Below are 18336 nucleotides of genomic sequence, written 5' to 3'. Positions count from 1 at the left end.
AAGGTAAGTTTTGGACATGATCAGGGAGCGTAGAGAAATTTGATATGTTTCGTTCGATCTTATGACGGTGAATTGGATCGGACCTCCGCACAAAATTTTCGAATATTTCCAAAGGCTAATCAAAGAAATTCAGTAGTACATCAAATCCTCGTAGAATCGGAACAAAAGAATAGCACGGTTTCCCTCAAAAAGGCCACAAAATCGATTCGAGCACTTCCCGAAGAACCAACTCAAGACGAACGACCCAAGTGAGTAATTCAATACAGCCGGCAATTCATAGCTACTGCCTCTGCGGTGTATTAAATAAATTTTGATCGCTTTCCTCTGCACTTGCTCAAACTTCACTTCGGAAGAACACCTAGACCTTCTTTGCATGTAAAGCAGGCAACGAAACAAAACGATTCCCATTCCCAGAGCCCAGTGACATCCTATCCTCACGTTATCCTCAAACCTAATAATTTTCAGCACTTCCCGGTAAGAAAAATCATTCCTCCAAGGTCCAATTTTGCGCTTCCTTTTACTTCGATTCCGTCCTTCGGTTGCCAGAGATAGAGAGTGCGACACATAAAACCTGACTGCCTCGGCGAGCAATCGAGCGGGAAACAATTTTGAAGGATTTGCTTCCAGCATAAGGTGGGCGGGAGCGATGATGTCGCTCTTGTATCAGAATTTTATTTGTCTGCCGAGCCTGTGGGATTTTGAAGCCGCCGGAGATAAAGGGTCGAGATTTTCCGCTGATCAATCGCTCACATGTACAGGAATATTTTATGATTTGACATGTTGCGATGTCTGGCGGTTCGACGATTGTTACAGCCAACCGACATGGCAGCGTCATATTTTAATGAGAAAGGGTTCCATGCCTCCGCGACGTAATCAGAAATCAGGATGGGTACGAGGAAAATGAGAAGAACAAAATAAAGTGTAAATAAATTTCCTCGGCAGCACCTTATCCCACATTGTTGCTGAAATTGATTTCCTCCCATACGAGCGTCCCAACTCGGATGATATCTGATGCAGGAAAAACGCCACGTCTGCCCACCCACAAATGAAACCAGCTGCAACCAACCAGCTCCTTTAGCCCCAACGGAAAGGAAAAGTGAAAACGAAATTGTTTCACCGCCGAGGAAAACCCGAAGTCGGAGTCCGGAAAGAAGTGGGTTTTGCTGTGCTCTGTCAAGAGCGGGAATTTCCATGCAAATGAGACAGATTGTGTAAATATATGAAGTTGGGTTTCGGGTATTGGAAGTTTTCTTGTCTTTTTTTTTGTACTGTGGAATTCCACTAAAGGAGGAAGCGCCAGTCGAGGAGTAAAGTTGTTTCATTTGGGGCACATCATCATCATCATCGTCGTCGTCGTCGCGGTCGCTGCTGTGTCTGCTACTGCTGCTGTTGGGGAATGGTCCCCGGAGGAAAGGAAGGAATCTTCACTGTTCATTGGCGTTTGCAGGGTAAGGGTAAAGAGTCTCGATTATTATTTCAAAATGATGGAAATACATACATTAAAGAAGTTCAAAAGTAAATGGGTGTGGATTATCAAGAATTTACGTTGTACAATTCTTACAACTGCAAAAACTGATCAGAATTAAATCAGAGTATTGCGTGATTTGACCACCCCCCTAATATTTAGACAGAAAACCTTAGTTTCACGTACCTATTTACGGGTCAGCCATCGTTGGTGGCACAAATTTTTTTCACATCAGAAAACCTTTTTTTTACTTTGACTATATGTTTTTAGTATTACTTCTACGTGAAGTCAACGATTTACATAGTTGAAGATGCTAATTTCAAATAACAGACTGTAGTGGTAATTTTTATACGATAGATGGAGTAGATGAAAGCATAGAGTTGATAGTTCCATTAGAGTACGGCAGTGTGAAGATTGTATAGATTATATAGATATTAGAGAAGCGAGCTAGGACAACTTTTTTTTTAAGGAAGGTACAAATCCTTTTTTTTTTTGTTCACTTCATGTGGACGTCGAAAGCAAGCCAAGAATAAATTCTGATTGAGACGTATTACTTATGTTGCATTGTGTTCCGTAAAATCTTGGTTTTAAATCGATTTGGTGAAATCAAAATTCATTATTTGGCATAATGGGTTTCAATTCAAGTCTTGCTTACTCACTTAACGATCCTGCGCACCTCCAGGGGTTTAGGCTCCGCCGCCAACAGCCTCTGGGTCTGTCTCTGCTGCGATGTCCTGCTAGATTCCAGTCCAGTGCTTGCTTGCAGATTTCGTTTCCGCTACGTCGTAGTATGTGACCGACCCATCTCCACTTCCGTTCACGAATTTATGTCTCTATTGGCTTCTAATGGCACAAACGATGAAGCTCGGAATTTGATATCCAATTGTGGGGCCACCAGGCACGAATTATGTACCGCAGGTTGATAAACACTTGCAGCCTCTGAGTGTTCTCCGCTGATACAAACCATGTTTCACTGGCGTATAACAGCACAGACTTCACGTTCGAGTTAAAAATTCAGATTTTGGTGCGTCGACTGATCTGATTCGCTCTCTATACATTTCGCAAACTGGCAAAAGCAGCCCTCGCCTTCTTAATCCATGCACCTATATCGCTCTTGGTGCCGCCGTCCGACGCTATCTGGCTGTCAAGATATTGGAAGTTTTCGAATTCCTTCACTGCCTGCCCAGCTACCGTGAAATTGGGACGGTTTTCCGTGTTGACATCCAACGATTTGGTCTTGTTGACGTTGATGGTTAGACCTGCTTCAGAGGAGCGTTCCAAAAGGTCGTCGAGCTTACTCTGCATGTCAGAGCGTCGTTGTGCTAATAACGCAACATCATCAGCCAAATCGAAGTCGTTGAGATGCTCAATAGTAATAGGCTGCCACAGCAACCCACGGTTCGGTACACGGTCAACGGCTCTAACCATGATCTCGTCGATTACGATGAGGAACAGTAGCGGTGATAATATACATTCTTGCCTCACACCCGCGATTACCCGAATCGGGTCAGACAAAGCTTCGTTATGCAACACTCTGCATGAGAAAGCCTCGTACTGCGCTTCGATGAGGTTGACGATCTTATCAGGGACTCCCTTGCGTCTCAGAGCGCCCCACAAGTTTTCGTGGTTTAGTCGGTTGAAAGCTTTTTCGTAGTCAATGAATACCAAGTACAGGGACTCTTCGAACTCATTGACCTGCTCCAAGATGATGCGGAGCGTGACAATATGGTCCACACATACTCCACACTGTATCCGATTGAGGATAACTTTACACAGAACTATGAGAACAATACACAGTAACATGATGCCTTGCCAATTGTTGCATACAGTTGGATCCCCCTTCTTGGGGACTTTTACCAAGACGCCCAGCATCCAGTTAGCCGGAAAAGTCGTGGTGTCCCAGATATTGACGAAGAGTTGATGCAACATTTGTGAGGATAGCATGGGGTCAGCTTTGAGCATCTCTGTTGATATGCGATCGACCCCCGGGGCTTTGTGGGACTTCATACTTCGGATCGCTGCATCTATTTTTGCAATGATGGAGCTTCAGTGTTGACGCGAGTAACGCACCTCACCCTTGGTGGATCTTGCCGAGATGTTGATGGTTGGTTGACCGTTGAAACTTCGAGAAGTTGTTCAAAGTGCTCAAACCAACGTTTCAACTGGTCAGTTGGGTCGGTGAGCAACTGTCCAGTCGCGTCTTTCACAGGCATCCTTGGGTTCATCCTTGCCCCGCTCAGGCGTCGTGAAACATCATAGATAAGGCGGATATCGCCAGTTGCTTCGGCTTTCTCCCCTTCATCGCCAGGGAGTCCACCCACGCTCGCTTGTCCCGTATACAGGAACGCTTAACTTCCTTCTCTAGAGCTGAATACCGCTGACGGGCCTCGTTATTGGCTCCTCGGGTCTTTGCTCGCTCTATCGCGGCTTTTGCTTGATCCACTCCTTCCTCTGAGTGCGCAGCTCACCCAGGTTGTTCTCGCTTGTTTCAAAAAAGGCATTCTTGATGCTCGTCCTCTGTTCTTCTACGCTGCCACCTTCCGGAATATTAGCTGCGCGAGCTTCGAGTTCTTTGACGAACGATCTCTTCACTGCTGGGTGTTCCAGTCGGCATGTGTTGAATCTCCTCCCACCGTTGAACCCGCGTAATGCGTAGGCGAATCTCTGATGGTCAGACGTGATGTCAGCGCTGCGTTTATTCCGAACATCAAGAAGGCTCCGTCTCCATTTTCGGCTGATGCAGATGTGGTCGATTTGGTTCCCTGTATATCCATCACGGGAGACCCATGTGACTTAATGCACTGGGCGATGTGGGAAGAGCAAACCCCCAATCACCATGTCGTTGTTGCCACAAAACTCTGCAAGCAGCTCGCCGTTCTCGCTCATATCTCCGAGACCATGGCGTCTCATAATGCGCACATAGTCGTATTGAAGTCGTCTGTGTAGATCTTGATATCACCTCTTGGAGTCTTATCCACGAGAGCATGCAGTTAACTGTAAAAGTTCTCTTTGTCCTGCAATTCGGCAGCATCGGTTGGCGCATAACATTGGATTATGGTAAGGTTTCGGACCCGTGTTCTCTCATTGATAGGTTCCCACTTGATGAGCGCAGCGTGTGCTTGGGCGCTAAACAGAAAGCCAACTCCACGATGTCGCGGAGGCAGCTTGTGTTCTCCAAAGTTCGGCCAGCGGACTTCACTAAGTCCCAGGATTTCTAGCTTCATACGGCGGGCCTCACTGGCGAGTTGTGCCAGTTTACCCTGTTGGGCTAGCGTCAGTACATTCCATGTTCCAGTTCTTGTCCGTTGTTTAGCGCTAAAAGTCGTTGCCATAAAATCAGTTCGTAATCTTTCACTACAGGTTTCTGTAACAATTTGAAGGTTTCGGAGACAGTAGGTGGTTGGCCTAAGGTCTCCTATCCGCCGTGATGGGACTACCATCTTGGGTATAGCTTTCGGGGAGAAGCATTTCGTATTCAGTCGCTGGATGCCAATCAGACGCTGTTTGAGCCGCCCCTAATATGGAGAGCAGGCGCTCGAGTTTTGTAAGCCACATCCTTCGAAAAGGATGCAGCTCCCCCTTCCCTGTCAGCATACGACCAAAGTTCCCACCGGGGTTGGTTACCCGATCTTCCCTCACTTCCGTGACGGGTCTATTTTATAACCTTCAAGTACGCGAATTATCCCAGTCATTTGCCAGCCTCAATTCTAGGATCTGTGTGGCATATTTTTTTCAATTTTCTTTCTGTAAACTTAAATGAAGAATGTACGTACTATTTGTTGATAAACTTTTTCTAATTGTTTGAAGCCAATTGCATCAACTTTTGATTTCATTTGGATTTGTAGATGAAAAAAATAATACCGCGCAAATTAGGAGCGTACTGCATACACTCAGAATATTTTTCACTTCATTGCTACGTGAATTCATACATGGATATTTCCATAATGGTTTTCATATAAATATTACGTGTTCCACATATGGTTGTAGGCAAGCCAATTTTTAGTTGAAATCACTAAAGATTCACATACATATTATGTGATCTATCCAATGGATTGTATTAACATTTCATGAAAAATTTAGCAATTGAATTAATACCATTATGCAAAACTATGCTTCTTTTTAAATTATGTTTTGATTATTTTGCAAAATAAAACAGTATTTTTGGTCGTTATAACTTTATGTTATTGCCTGATGGAGCTTATAACTAAAAGCTATTTTCTATATTTAAGTTATTTTTTACGCGAAAGTAAAACTTTTCTTTTGTACGGTGTAGCGTTACCAGGCTTCCAGTGCGCGCGCTGCTGTATGCGAGACGCAATACGAATAGTCTCATAGTCATAGCAGTCTCATGCGCAAGAGATTTGTAGCACTCTGTTTCTCTCTCTTCAGTTTTGTCGCATCTCACATTCTCATAATGTCAGTGTGTCGCACTGTTTTGTAAGCACAGCACATTTCCGGATGTATGCGTTTCATGAGAACGAGTATCATGCGACGTCGCGTGAGCTCATGCGAAATAACAAACTCAACTGGAAGACCAACTCGTGTTCTTGATGTGGGAAAAGTGTTGTTTTGTTTTGAAAACGATGGACAGCTACCTAGCTACTACACTCTTATCGAGCATGGAGAAGAGGTGTCGGATGGTTATGACCAACAAAGTTTTCCTAGCGGAAATTTTCGTTGATTAAAGGATTAACTTGAAAAATAGCCCATTCATAACGAACGAAGGAAGAGATGTGGCTTTGGTAAGCGAAATGTACAATCAAGTTGTGGTTTATTTGCTCGTTAATACATATGATTTTTTTAATTTCACCGAGGGTCCATGGTACTAACACTAGGACTATTTAGAAATCTGTCGTCGCAAATTGATTGTTTCAATTCAGCATCATGGTGGTTGATATGAACTATCCTGTGAGCACTAACACATCTGAAGAATTCAGTTGCTGCCGTAGTAAGTTTGTTGATTAACAGGTATTCAATACAATTCCTGAAGCAAGAAGCTTAGCAACAATCCGTAATACAGATATGACACAACTTTTTCCTAAATGTATTACATTAACCTTAATCCAGCATTTCGTACCTACGTACACTGAGGTGCTTAGTTGATCGGACAAAGGTCGTTTTCATACAAACTAGCCAAGTTTAACATGTTGTAAATGTGTTCTGTTACGATCAATTGAGCTGAAATTTTGACGCAAAACTACAAAAATTTTGAGCTTCACGTGTAAGAAATACCAAATTTTTTGAAGCACCTGCTGGAAGGTGACAATAAAATTAAAATGTGTGCAAGGTCAATGTAAAAGCAAGTTTTGAGTCAAAATTTCCACTCAATTGATCATAACAGAACAAATTTACAACATGTTAAACTTGGTTAATTTTTAAGTGTAGACTTGTGTGTATGTAATAAGAAATCACCACCAACGTTTTTGCAGCAAAGTACACTTCTGCGTTGAAAATAATCCCTTAAAATAGTGTTCAATCAAGCAAAACAAAATACAAATATTAATCTTCAGAATTCTATCATTACTAGCGTGTTGATATGATCGGTTAAGTCAGACCGAACTGTGATTTTTTTTTTTTTGATTTCGAGAAAAACGAATTTAAAGTTGGCTGTTTAATATTGTGTCTTATGTAATGGGACAAATCATTTGACCGTTTTCTCTTGCTACTCTAATTTTTCAAATCTGACTGAAAAAGTCAAATATAGCTGAGGGAATTCTTGATCTTATGATATCATTAACTCATTTTTTGTTTTTATTTTGCTACTTAGTCGCTTCTGACTTAACGCCGACTATATGATCTTGTATAGTAAAATGTAGTGCTATTTTACATTCAAAATCGTCCATTTATATTTTTACTGGTCTGAGTAAAAGTATTCTGAGGGATTCTGAGTCTAATTTGGTGCAAATGCGCAATAAATTGTTTATTTTTCCACCAAGTGGGCTGAAAGCTTCAGAGGCTTCCAAAAAATGTATTTTAGAAGATTTCCGCATAAGGACTTGTTGAAGGACACATAGTTCCACAGATATTCCGGTATTATTTGGGTGCTAACATGCTAACGGTATCCCAACCCAACTACCGTAAGGTTGCCATCCACCGCTCACGTAGTCTTCCTTTACCTTCCTTTAGCATCCTTTCGACAAGCAATTGCGTCTTCCTAGGATCATGAGTGGCGATCTTACGGTGATTCCAGTATAACTCTGGAACCATGTGTTGAGTCTGCTTGAATCTATTTTAGAAAATATTTCTGGAACCATTTAAAAACTTCACCCCATTTGAATAGGGCACACAAGTCTTCTGTGAACAAACCCTTCCAGTCCCTTCTCTCGTCACCCGACAACATCACATATGATGGGACCGCGAGAGTCAAGGCATGCGAAACAGCGCACGGCGATGGCGCCCTGAGAGAGCGCATAGAGATGTTGCAATGAAACAGTCGCATGTGATTGAATACATGCGTCGCATTGAGAGAGCAATGCGATGAGACAAACAAATTTTTTTTTTTTTTTTCCCTTGGTTTGTTTTTTCCGTCGATCTTGTTTTCCGTGCTGAGCACCAATGCTACCGACGTGCTAGGAAGGCAGCTCCTACACCTAGACCCTACCTATCGACCCATCAACTCATGAACCGGGGACCAACGGCTTTACTTCCCATCCGAAGGAAGGCGTGATCAGAGATGTTATGCCTCAGAACATCCCGGCGGCGCCGACTGGGATTGAACCCAGGCCTGCTGGGGTGAGAGGTAATCACGCTTACCACTACACCACCGGCGCCGTTACAAACAAAAATTGAAACGCTCGAATTTGTTGAGAGCGTGTAGCTTGTCGAGCACATCGTTCTGGTCTCTCTTTTGTACAATAATGTAGCACACCATGGATTTGAGAGTCATGCGACGCTCTGTCTCACAGCTCGCTGTCGCATTTGTGCACGCGTGAGATTTCCGGAAGCCTGAGCGTTACTGGGAAACTATCAAACAGTTCGATTTCAATTATGTCTACAAGCGTAATTATCAGTAGTGTTCCCAAAATTTTCGGTGGAGAAACTTCCCGAACATTCGTCTCAGCTGCACTGGCTGCACTGAATAACAGATCCGGAGCTGATATTGGCAACCGTTGAATGCCCGTGTCCCCTTTGGTAACTGGATGGATGACTCCTGTGATCCACTCGGTGATGCTTCAGGTGACGCTGACTCTTTTGGCAAAGAAGTAAACAATGTTTCGGCTTTTTTTTTTATTCTGCCAACAAGTCAGGCTCTGCTACCCAGCTTTTGAATTATGTTGAAAGTTCGGGTGGAAGTCTGTTCTGCTGATTTGTATTTGTTTACAAATTATTTCTATTACATACCTTCACTGGAACTACATTCGCTTTTCAAGCTCAATGTGATGAGCTCTGAGCAGGCTTAAAACAGATATTTTCTGACGAAATGAAGCGGAATATATCCTGAATGATATTAATTATTCTATATGTTGAGCTTTACTCACATTTGGGAATTTCCACGCACAAATCCGGACGGAACCGTCTTACCCAAGTAACCAGCAAGCCCGCTAATTCGCCTTTTTGCAGTATAAGGCTGATACACGGCTAACATAGGGCATGCTAAGCTTTATATTAGTCGAATATAAGCCTTATATTGCAAAAAGGCGAATTAGCGGGCTTGTTGGTTACTTGGGTAGTCCTTGTTACTTTTTATGCCTTGTTGATAGTGACAAGACTTGGCTTTGTCCACCGAGGATGATCTTGAAACAAGGAAAAAATGAGTAAGTTACTCTTCATCAATGTGATTCCTAATCTTCTATTCGTTGTTCCCTAGTTTGTAGTGGTTAAGACTAGGGTTCTGATGCATGGTCATTCGGCCACTCTGTAACTCTTTACTTCTATGGTAAATTCTAGTCAGCAAACGTCAGTCTGTGCGCAAAAAATGGTTGACATTTCCTTACCCTTTCACCCCTATGAGTATCCTATATGATACTGTCAAGCTTTGCCTGAAGAGACGGCGGCTCACACAAATTCACAGATTGTCAGATCCTTATGGAATTTCACCATCGGAGTAAAGAGTTGCAGAGTCGTCGTCAACTTCAATGCTTACTGAGCATGCAACCAAATAACTGCTTCTCTTTCATAAGAGCCAATGACTTTTTCGAGTTTCTCGACAATGAAAAACCACTCAAGTAAACCACCACGATGATTGTGTAGAGGGAGAGTTCACCTGCCCGATAGAATTGGTGGCTTACATGGATTGACGATGAACTACGAGAAATTTACGAAAGAAAGGCAATGTATACGTTTTCGACATTGGTCCTTGTGAACGCTCAGTGTCGATATCATGAAAATTTTATTTTGACTAATCGATGGCCAACTATACCAGTTGTATCACTAAGGCAACACAAAAAAGGGGTCATCTTTTAGTCAGTTATTTTGCACGGAGGTCCACATATGTTATGTGATGGAACCCAAGTATGGAATATGAATCACGATATCCAGGAAGCTCGTTTTTGATGTCGAATTCGTGAGAGCAAGTAGTATTTAAAATGAAACGGTTTTAAAGCCCAAAAAGTATCAACAAGTACCACATCTAACATCTTAATTGAGGTTCCGTATGGAAATCATCCTGCACCCTAACCTGTTTCTTCCACCAAAAGTACGCTTTCCTAGCCGGATGAAAAAAGGTGTCTCTTCGCCATGAACGCTTATGGATAGCACGATATTGGCATATTTCATTCCAAAAGCTACAAACGGAAGGAGAAAAAGAAACTTGCTTCTAAATTGTATCTCACCATCATCCCCATCAGCTGAAAATGAATGAAAAAACTCACACCATCGGAATCAAGCCTCGACTTAGGACGTAGCGTATCCTCTTTCTGTGTCGCTTGATCTTCGCAAATTATCCCATATTTTATTTAATGAATGTGCACTTTGCGAGAAGCGCTTATTCTGTTTTAATAAATATGTAAACTTCCAGCCAGGCTAAACAATTGACAAAACGCATTCCATCTTGTAGATTCCTACCAACCTACCAAAACCGCTCTTATCGTCCAGAACACACAAAACAATTGTCACAAGTCACCTCCGAACCAAATCTGAAGGCTGATTGCACGTCCATCTGTTTGGTATAGGGGTGGTTTTAAATTTTCATTGACTTTGAGTGATTTGATAGGCACCGCTCCACCCACCCCCTCCTGCATGCATTTATATCCTGTTGGCATCAGACGCATCAGAGAATGCACTCCGGTCGATTAGGATCGATTAAGGCTGTCCCTTTTTGCTGCAATTATGTCCTGACTTCAAAAACTGCCCGGACTGCCTAACGCACGAAGAGAAGTCGGCTCAAGTCATCGACGTCGTCGTCGTCGTCGCCGTCGTAGTCGTTGGAATCACATCGGATCCACCCGGATCCAAGCTCTCTCTCTCTCCATCTCTTCCAAGTCCGGGCGCTTGAGTGAGGATGCATGCAAATGACATTCCCCTAATAGAAAGCAGTCGCCCTCCTGCTATGGCCTGGGCTCTTATCGGGGCCTTTTGCTTATCTCTTTGCTTTCCGGTTTTGGGATGGATGGATGGATCTCTGAATGGATGGAGTGTGGGTGGGTGGGTGGCGTGTTTTGGGTGAGTATGATGCAAAATGCAGTCATCATTGATGGCTTCGGGTTCGTAGTGCTAGATGCTCTTTTCCATTTGTGTTAGGCCGGCTGGCTGGCTGGTTGGCTGGGATCGTCTCTTTGGGTTATCGATATCGAATAAGGCAGCGTGCGAGTTGGGTTATTATTTTCCTCAATCAGTTTTGCTGCTCCGTTGGAGAAGTCAGAGCAATAGAGAAGGTGCAGCACATCAAATGGCAATGCAGAAAGGCATCATTTGTGAAGGCCTATAGACAGTCATTCCAGGAGGAGAGGAAGGAGAAACTGGGTTCCTGCTGAATCGAATTCCGGGTTGGGCAGTGCACGAGGATGGGGTGTTTTATCGGAATTGTTTTTAGAATAAATGTCGGAGCTAATACGAAACAATTATTGTGATGGATTTCTGATTCATTGCTAATCTTCATTTGGGGTTGTGATCCGATTGTAGAGAGAAGATGGGCGTATGAATTTGAATTGCAGTTAGAGATTGTTATTTAGTATTCGGGTTCATCATTCATGTTCTTCGTGCGTACGTTTATAACATTGAGTCATAGGGCTTCAGTGATTAATAGCAAAATTAATAATGAGTAGTGAATAATGGTTAAGATTAATCCTATTATTGAAAAATCATTCATCAATAAAAAGCAAAATTTACTTACCTAGTGCTTTTACTTATTACTTTCACTTTGTCCTAAGTTTTCAAAATCAGAGGAGTACAACTACCCAACGTGAAACGTAAAATGTTACATTTGCACGATTAATATGAGTTACACACTTTTATGGAATAAGTAAACGCACCCACAAAAAAGAAACTCTTTCTTAGAAGAGCAGTACTCATAAAGTGAATTTGTGCATATTTAGAAATGGGGACATTTTAATGCCAACAATGTGTAACTCGATTGTAATTAAAATAATGATTAATTACTAGTGAGCACTCGAAGTGAATATGTTTGTGCTGCTGTATCTCAAGATCCTGACTATTTAGACGGATGATTACTTCGGCAAAGTTGATCAGGGGGTCAAGGACTGTTGGATGATGGGCGGAACAATTTGGAATTCCTCCGCTAGTTAGTGCTATCTATGATCTTCTCTGGCTATTACGTCCCAACTGTAACTTAACGCCTGCTCTCAACTTAGTGCTCTAGATGCACTTCCACAGTTGTTAATTGAAAGCTTTCCAAGCCTGTTAGATTTTTACATGTGTATATTGTGTGGCAAGTACAATAATATACTATGCCCAGAGAAGTCGAGAAGTTTTCCAATCTGAAATCCTAGACCAATCGGGATTCGAACCCAGCCACCTCCAGCATGGTTTGCTTTATAGTCACAGGCTTTACCGACCGAGCTTATGGAGGCCCCCTGATCTATGAATGTAATCAAACTAAAATGCGAGATGGTAGCCTAATTAACAAGTTTTGAGGACAATTTGGTGAACCTAGAACGTCTTAAACATATCGAATTCAAACGTAAATAATGTGCATGATATGTTTAACCCTGTTTGGAGATGTTTTAATACAAAGGGCTTTGAATCAGTAAACCTGGATGAGAATTTGATCTGAACTCAAGGACAATTTGGAGAACCGTGAGTATCTTATACACCTTAAAATCAACTATAAACGAACAGCAGTCGGTGTCGGTGAGATCATCGTGCAGATTTTAGTAGATCCAGTAGATCAAATAATCTGAACTCTAGAACAATTTGAAGAACCAAGAACTTCTAATACACCTTAAATTGATGTTGTTTGGAGATGTTTAGTTGCTAAGGACCTTGTATCATTTAAGGTTGATCAGGTAAATCATTTGATATGAGCTCAAGACAATTTGGAGAACCTTGATTATAAATCAAAATAAATCAAAAACGATCCACAGAAACTTTATGAACATGTCTTTATAGGTTTTGTCGCTGAGGACATCGTGCAGTTCATGGTTGAGCCAGTAGATCAAATAATCTGAATCCCAAAGCAACTTGGAGAACCTAGAACATCTCATACACCATCAATTACAACGAAAATGACGTGCATTATAGTCATGGACCTGGGTGCATAAACTTGCAATAATTATAAAAATTTGCCAAAAAAATTTTCATTCTGTTAAAAAAATGTCAAAATTAAGCGAAAAAATATGAACCTCACTGTTTAAAACTTCATTTGAATTTTCAACATTCTTATATGGTGGACGTCACTTATCCGTAGAAACAGTGAAAACATATTACGTCACTTTGTCTCCAGGCTTCCAAAACACATTTTTATCACGAAGAGAGTGTTTTCTGTTGTATCTTAGGGTATAGATTATGAATATGAAGAAAAGTGAAAATTGACCATGGTGGCGTTTACGTCACTTTGTCATCTCACGGCAGTAAGGGCCTTGTACCGGTTATGACTGACCTGGTACATTATTTGATCCGAGATCAAGGACAATTTGGTGAACCTTGAGCATCATATATACATCAAACTGATCATGAGCGATGTACAGAACCTCTTTGAACATGTTTGAGCAAGTTTCGATGCTGAGGACATTGTGCAGGCCTTGGTTGTCAAATGTTCTAAACTACAGAATGCTTTGGATGACCTAGAACGGCACTTGAGCTTCTTATATACATCCAAATAGATCAAGAACGATGCGCAGTAACTCCTTGAACATGTTTGGGCAGGTTTAGCCGCTGAGGTATTTTGCAGGATATTATCAAAAAGTGATGACCGGGTCATAGAACTTGTTATCAATTTGATATTTTACTTTGCTCGGGATTATGATTACATAGATCGCTACGGAATAGTTTCAAAATTGGTCATACAATTCCGGAGATACGGCCGGAACAAGTTCTTAGTGTCTCAGGGAAAATAACCAGCTTATGAGTACGTTCAAAACCCATCATGCGACACAATAAATTGCATCAGAATTCGAAAACAAGTTCAATAACAATGATATCTATAGTACCCTGAACCAGATTTGCTGAATCCGGATATGTTCCGGGTTGCACCGGGGAAGTGGCCAGATTTGACTTTTTTTTAAATCAATCATGTGCCACATCAAATGACGTGAGAATTTTTAAATAAGATCATTGGTAAACATATTGAGTGTAAATAGGGTCAGACCATAGGTGAATAAATTGGGATTTTTCCTATACATATAAGCAAGTTTGGTCTCTTAATATCCATTAAAATATAAACTACAGTAATGACCTGATTTTATCAGTCCCTTAACGCATTATTCTTTTAATGTTCAGTAATTTCCTATATCCATAATTCGAAATCTTTTCCACTAATCTTCTTGATCGATGTTTAGGGTAAACTTTTGTGCAATAAAACCATTGAAATACCTTATGGGTTTCGTAGAATATTAGAAAATATTTTCAAAAAGGGGACTGATAAAATCGGGTCATTATTGTATATATTATATCTTTAAAAAAAAATTCCACCGGCTGGAGCGGGAATCGAACCCTCACTCCATGGCACACGCAAAATAGCTGTTAGACGGGTGACACCGCTAACCACTCGACCAATCCAAAAGAATTATTTGTTTACTCTTGTTTCTTGTGTGACAGTAGCTCAGTGTAGTGCAGTTCTTACGTGGTGTTAAGTGTGTTCCACTGAATTTCATTAAGCAAAATACTGTCAAATAAAATTATCCTTGAGGAATATTTTGCGTCTGGTCGAGATAAAAACCGTTTACTTGACTTTGTGTCTAGGGCACTGTCGAAAGCACCTGCGGCTGTTGCGCAAGGTGTTAAAAACTGGATTGGTCAATTTAATCGGCTATGGTCAAAAACCCACAGTAAGAATCGGTTCTTTAAGAAGAATGCAGAGTGGCTTGAAAGCATATTCGAGGTAAGAATCCCTGGGCGTGCTTAATTTTAGAAAACAGCATAAATTAACGAAGAAACGTTTTTAATACAATACCGTCGAACATTAAAAAAATTAACAGTTCGGAAAAAATTGTACCTGTTGAGCGAAGTGCTAAATTTTCAAAAAACAACCGATTCCAAACCAATTTAAATTGAACTTCAATGAAAATTAGTAAAAACGTGGAAATACGTTAATGTAAAGCAAGACATACTACTGAAGAAATCTGTTTTTTTTTTCATGTTACTAAATAATAAATAGCATCAACCGCGATTAGAAGAAGATTTGTCTTTGATATTTGTACATATGAATATTTCATAAAAATCCTAAACAAAAACTACCGACAGCAGCGCAAACATATTCACTTCGAATGCTCACTAGCGCCACCTACCGGAAGAATTCCGAATTGTTCTGTCCATCATCCAACAGTCCTTGACCTCCTGATCAACTTTGCCGAAGAAATCATCCGTCTAAATAGTCAGGATCTTGAGATACAGCTGCACAAACATATACACTTCGAATGCTCACGGAATGCTAGCGGAAAAATTCCGAATTGTTCTGTCCATCATCCAACAGTCCTTGACCTCCTAATTAACTTTGCCCAAGAAATCGTCCGTCTATATCATCGGTATCTTGAGATACAGCATTCAAATCATGCAAAATAGGAGATTTTAGGGCAAAACTGTGAAAAACCCCAACTTACCCTATCGTGCCCAAGATGAAACCCACTCTAATCGATTTCTGAGACTTTTTTCTATAAGAATGACTATTTTTTAGTCTCTTGTTTCAGCGAGCACCGAAGTTATTGAATTTTAACACATTGTTTCGATTTTGTCCCCAGTGTGCAATCCCTTGAAAAATAAACTACTACTCAAAGCATATGTTTTCCACTTTTTTGCGTGTACTTTGACCACAAATACCAAATTTTGAGTTCTTACACCAAGTGAGGTTGATAGAAAAAAACAGAATCAGTCATTTTTCGTACCGTGAATAACGAAAGCATTCCTTACAAACTAATTAAGTGTAACTTAAGCTTGTCTTCCAATTGGAAGGAAGCCAAGTACAGTACTTAGAGACTGCAAATAAAATACGTTCCAGGTAATTCCAGGCCAAATAGTGAAAAACTAAACAATATTTCGATTAAACATCTCAGAATTCAATGAAACTTATCATATATGTTCGCTAAGACCAATGAACCAAGTTTGTGCTTTCATTCTGCCATTTTTATTCACGCTAGATTTTTAAAAAATAACGCATTTTTTCTTATGAAAATGACATCTGACACAAAATTGTAGGAAGCTGGATTACATTTTCAGAAAAAAAAATACACGTTGAAAAAAAAACAGCACAAATTATCGTCAATATACTAAAAAACAGATGGGAATAATTTTAGTAACACAAATAAAAAACATTTTTATGATTTTAAAGTTTATTTGATAGCCTAGTAAAAATGCTAACTTTTCAGAAAAAAATACAATACTCACTTCAAATTTGAACAAAATCGTAGAGCATCAGCTTAGAGTAAAAGTTTTGATTTTTTTTACTCGCAATATATATGTGATTTATGCATATAAATCGGTTTCGGGACTAAAATGTATGTTTTCTGGACAAAAAAAATGTGAACAATAAATTTACTATGAGGTATTGTTTTAAGATTTTTAAATCATTGAAAAGGGCTTTAAATAAACTATGAAAACTACGGTTTAAGTGGTTCTCAAAATCATCTAAAATTTCGCAAAGCATTATTTTTTAAAATTTACAGAATTCACTAAATTAAGGCTACATTTACACTACAGTGAAACAAAATTTACACGTCAGGAAAGATCAAATATTTTTGTCAATTTTCATTTTCATTTTGATGGTTTAAATTATTCGAAGACTAGCGTTTTAAAAGACCCATTTGAAACATATAAAAATTAAGCAAAGACATTTCGAGGTATTTTTTTTTCTTAAAGAAAACATGACTCAAAATTTAAAAAAAAATGTCATATATATTTTTTCTAAAAAGATTTTATTTACCTCTACTACTTTGTCTCAGGCGTCATTTCGTTCAGAAGTTACAGTTTAGTGCTACATTTTTTTGAAAAATGTTGAAGACGCCATTTTGAAAAAAAAAATCAGATTCCAAAATGGCAGAATTTTAGCAAATATTGATAAATGCTCACAACAAACAATTACACAAAATTTCATTCAAAGCGGTGAAGGTCGAGTCAAACTTTTTTTTTTTGCTATTTGGCCTGGATTGCTGCAAATTCACGCAAAATTTTCTCATTTTCTATCACACAAAATACACAAATCAAAATATATGTATAGAAATGTCTCTAATGCTGGTCTATGGATCTAAGATTGGGCCCATCGCTAAAAATCTTACATAGTTGAAGATGCTAATTTCAAATAACAGACTGTAGTGGTATTTTGTATACGATAGATGGAGTAGATGAAAGCATAGAGTTGATAGTTCCGTTAGAGTACGGCAGTGTGAAGATTGCATATAGATATTAGAATAGCGAGCTAGGACAACTTTTAAGGAAGGTACAAATCGGTTTTTTCATCTCTCTTTACCAAACTCCCCCTTTGGAGAGGGATGGTGAGGGGTGTTCCCCCCCCCCCCCCCGCCACCACTGGCAAAAAGAGATGAAAACTGACCCGCTCAAGTTCCAACTGTGTAGCAGTAGCAGCACCTACCCCACCCGTGTCCCTCGAGATCGTCAAGTCGACGATGACAGGAGCACATATCGTGGTAGGGGTAAACAATAGTTGCAATTTCCAAACCTACGACTGGATGCCTTCCTTCAAATAACAGCTGAAGTGCGGTAAAAAATCGGTAGACTAGAGCACCACCTACATAAATTATTCAATCCACGAAGGAACCAACTCCTCAAGGACTCCACCCCAACAGTAACTTTTGAAAAGGAGGTACTAAAAAAAATTTTTTTTTTTCAAAAAATCATATCATGCAAATTATTGATCTGATCAAAATGACACCTGAAAAAAATATAGATAATTAAATTAGCTTTGACAAAAAAAAAATACACTGGAAGAAAAAAATCTTAAAAAAATATGAAAGAAACGTATAACCTTTGTTTTTTTTTTTAAACACACCCTTTAAATCGTTATTTTTTGTTTATTTTTCTCAAGAAAACTGAAGAAATTTTCTTAATTAGGTTGAACAGTGCAGGCTGGGTTTTTTTTAAATATTAATTTACCTAGTTTTTTTTTCTTCTCTCAGTGTATTTTTCCCTCACAGATAATTTAACTAGCTACAACTTTTGCTCAGATGTCAATTTGATCAGATCACTAGTTTTCATTTTATGTTCTTTTGAAAAAAATATAATCAATTTTTTCAACACGCCCTTTTCAAAAAGTTACTGAGAAGCAAAAATCATATTTAAATAAAAATGCAACCATTGGTAGCAGTGTA

Source organism: Ochlerotatus camptorhynchus, unplaced genomic scaffold (assembly GCF_037179485.1).
Source record: "Ochlerotatus camptorhynchus isolate MF236.1 unplaced genomic scaffold, CSIRO-AGI_Acam_v1.1 ptg000012l, whole genome shotgun sequence".
Classification (NCBI taxonomy): Eukaryota; Metazoa; Arthropoda; class Insecta; order Diptera; family Culicidae; genus Ochlerotatus; species Ochlerotatus camptorhynchus.
This window is presented reverse-complemented; position numbering follows the sequence as displayed.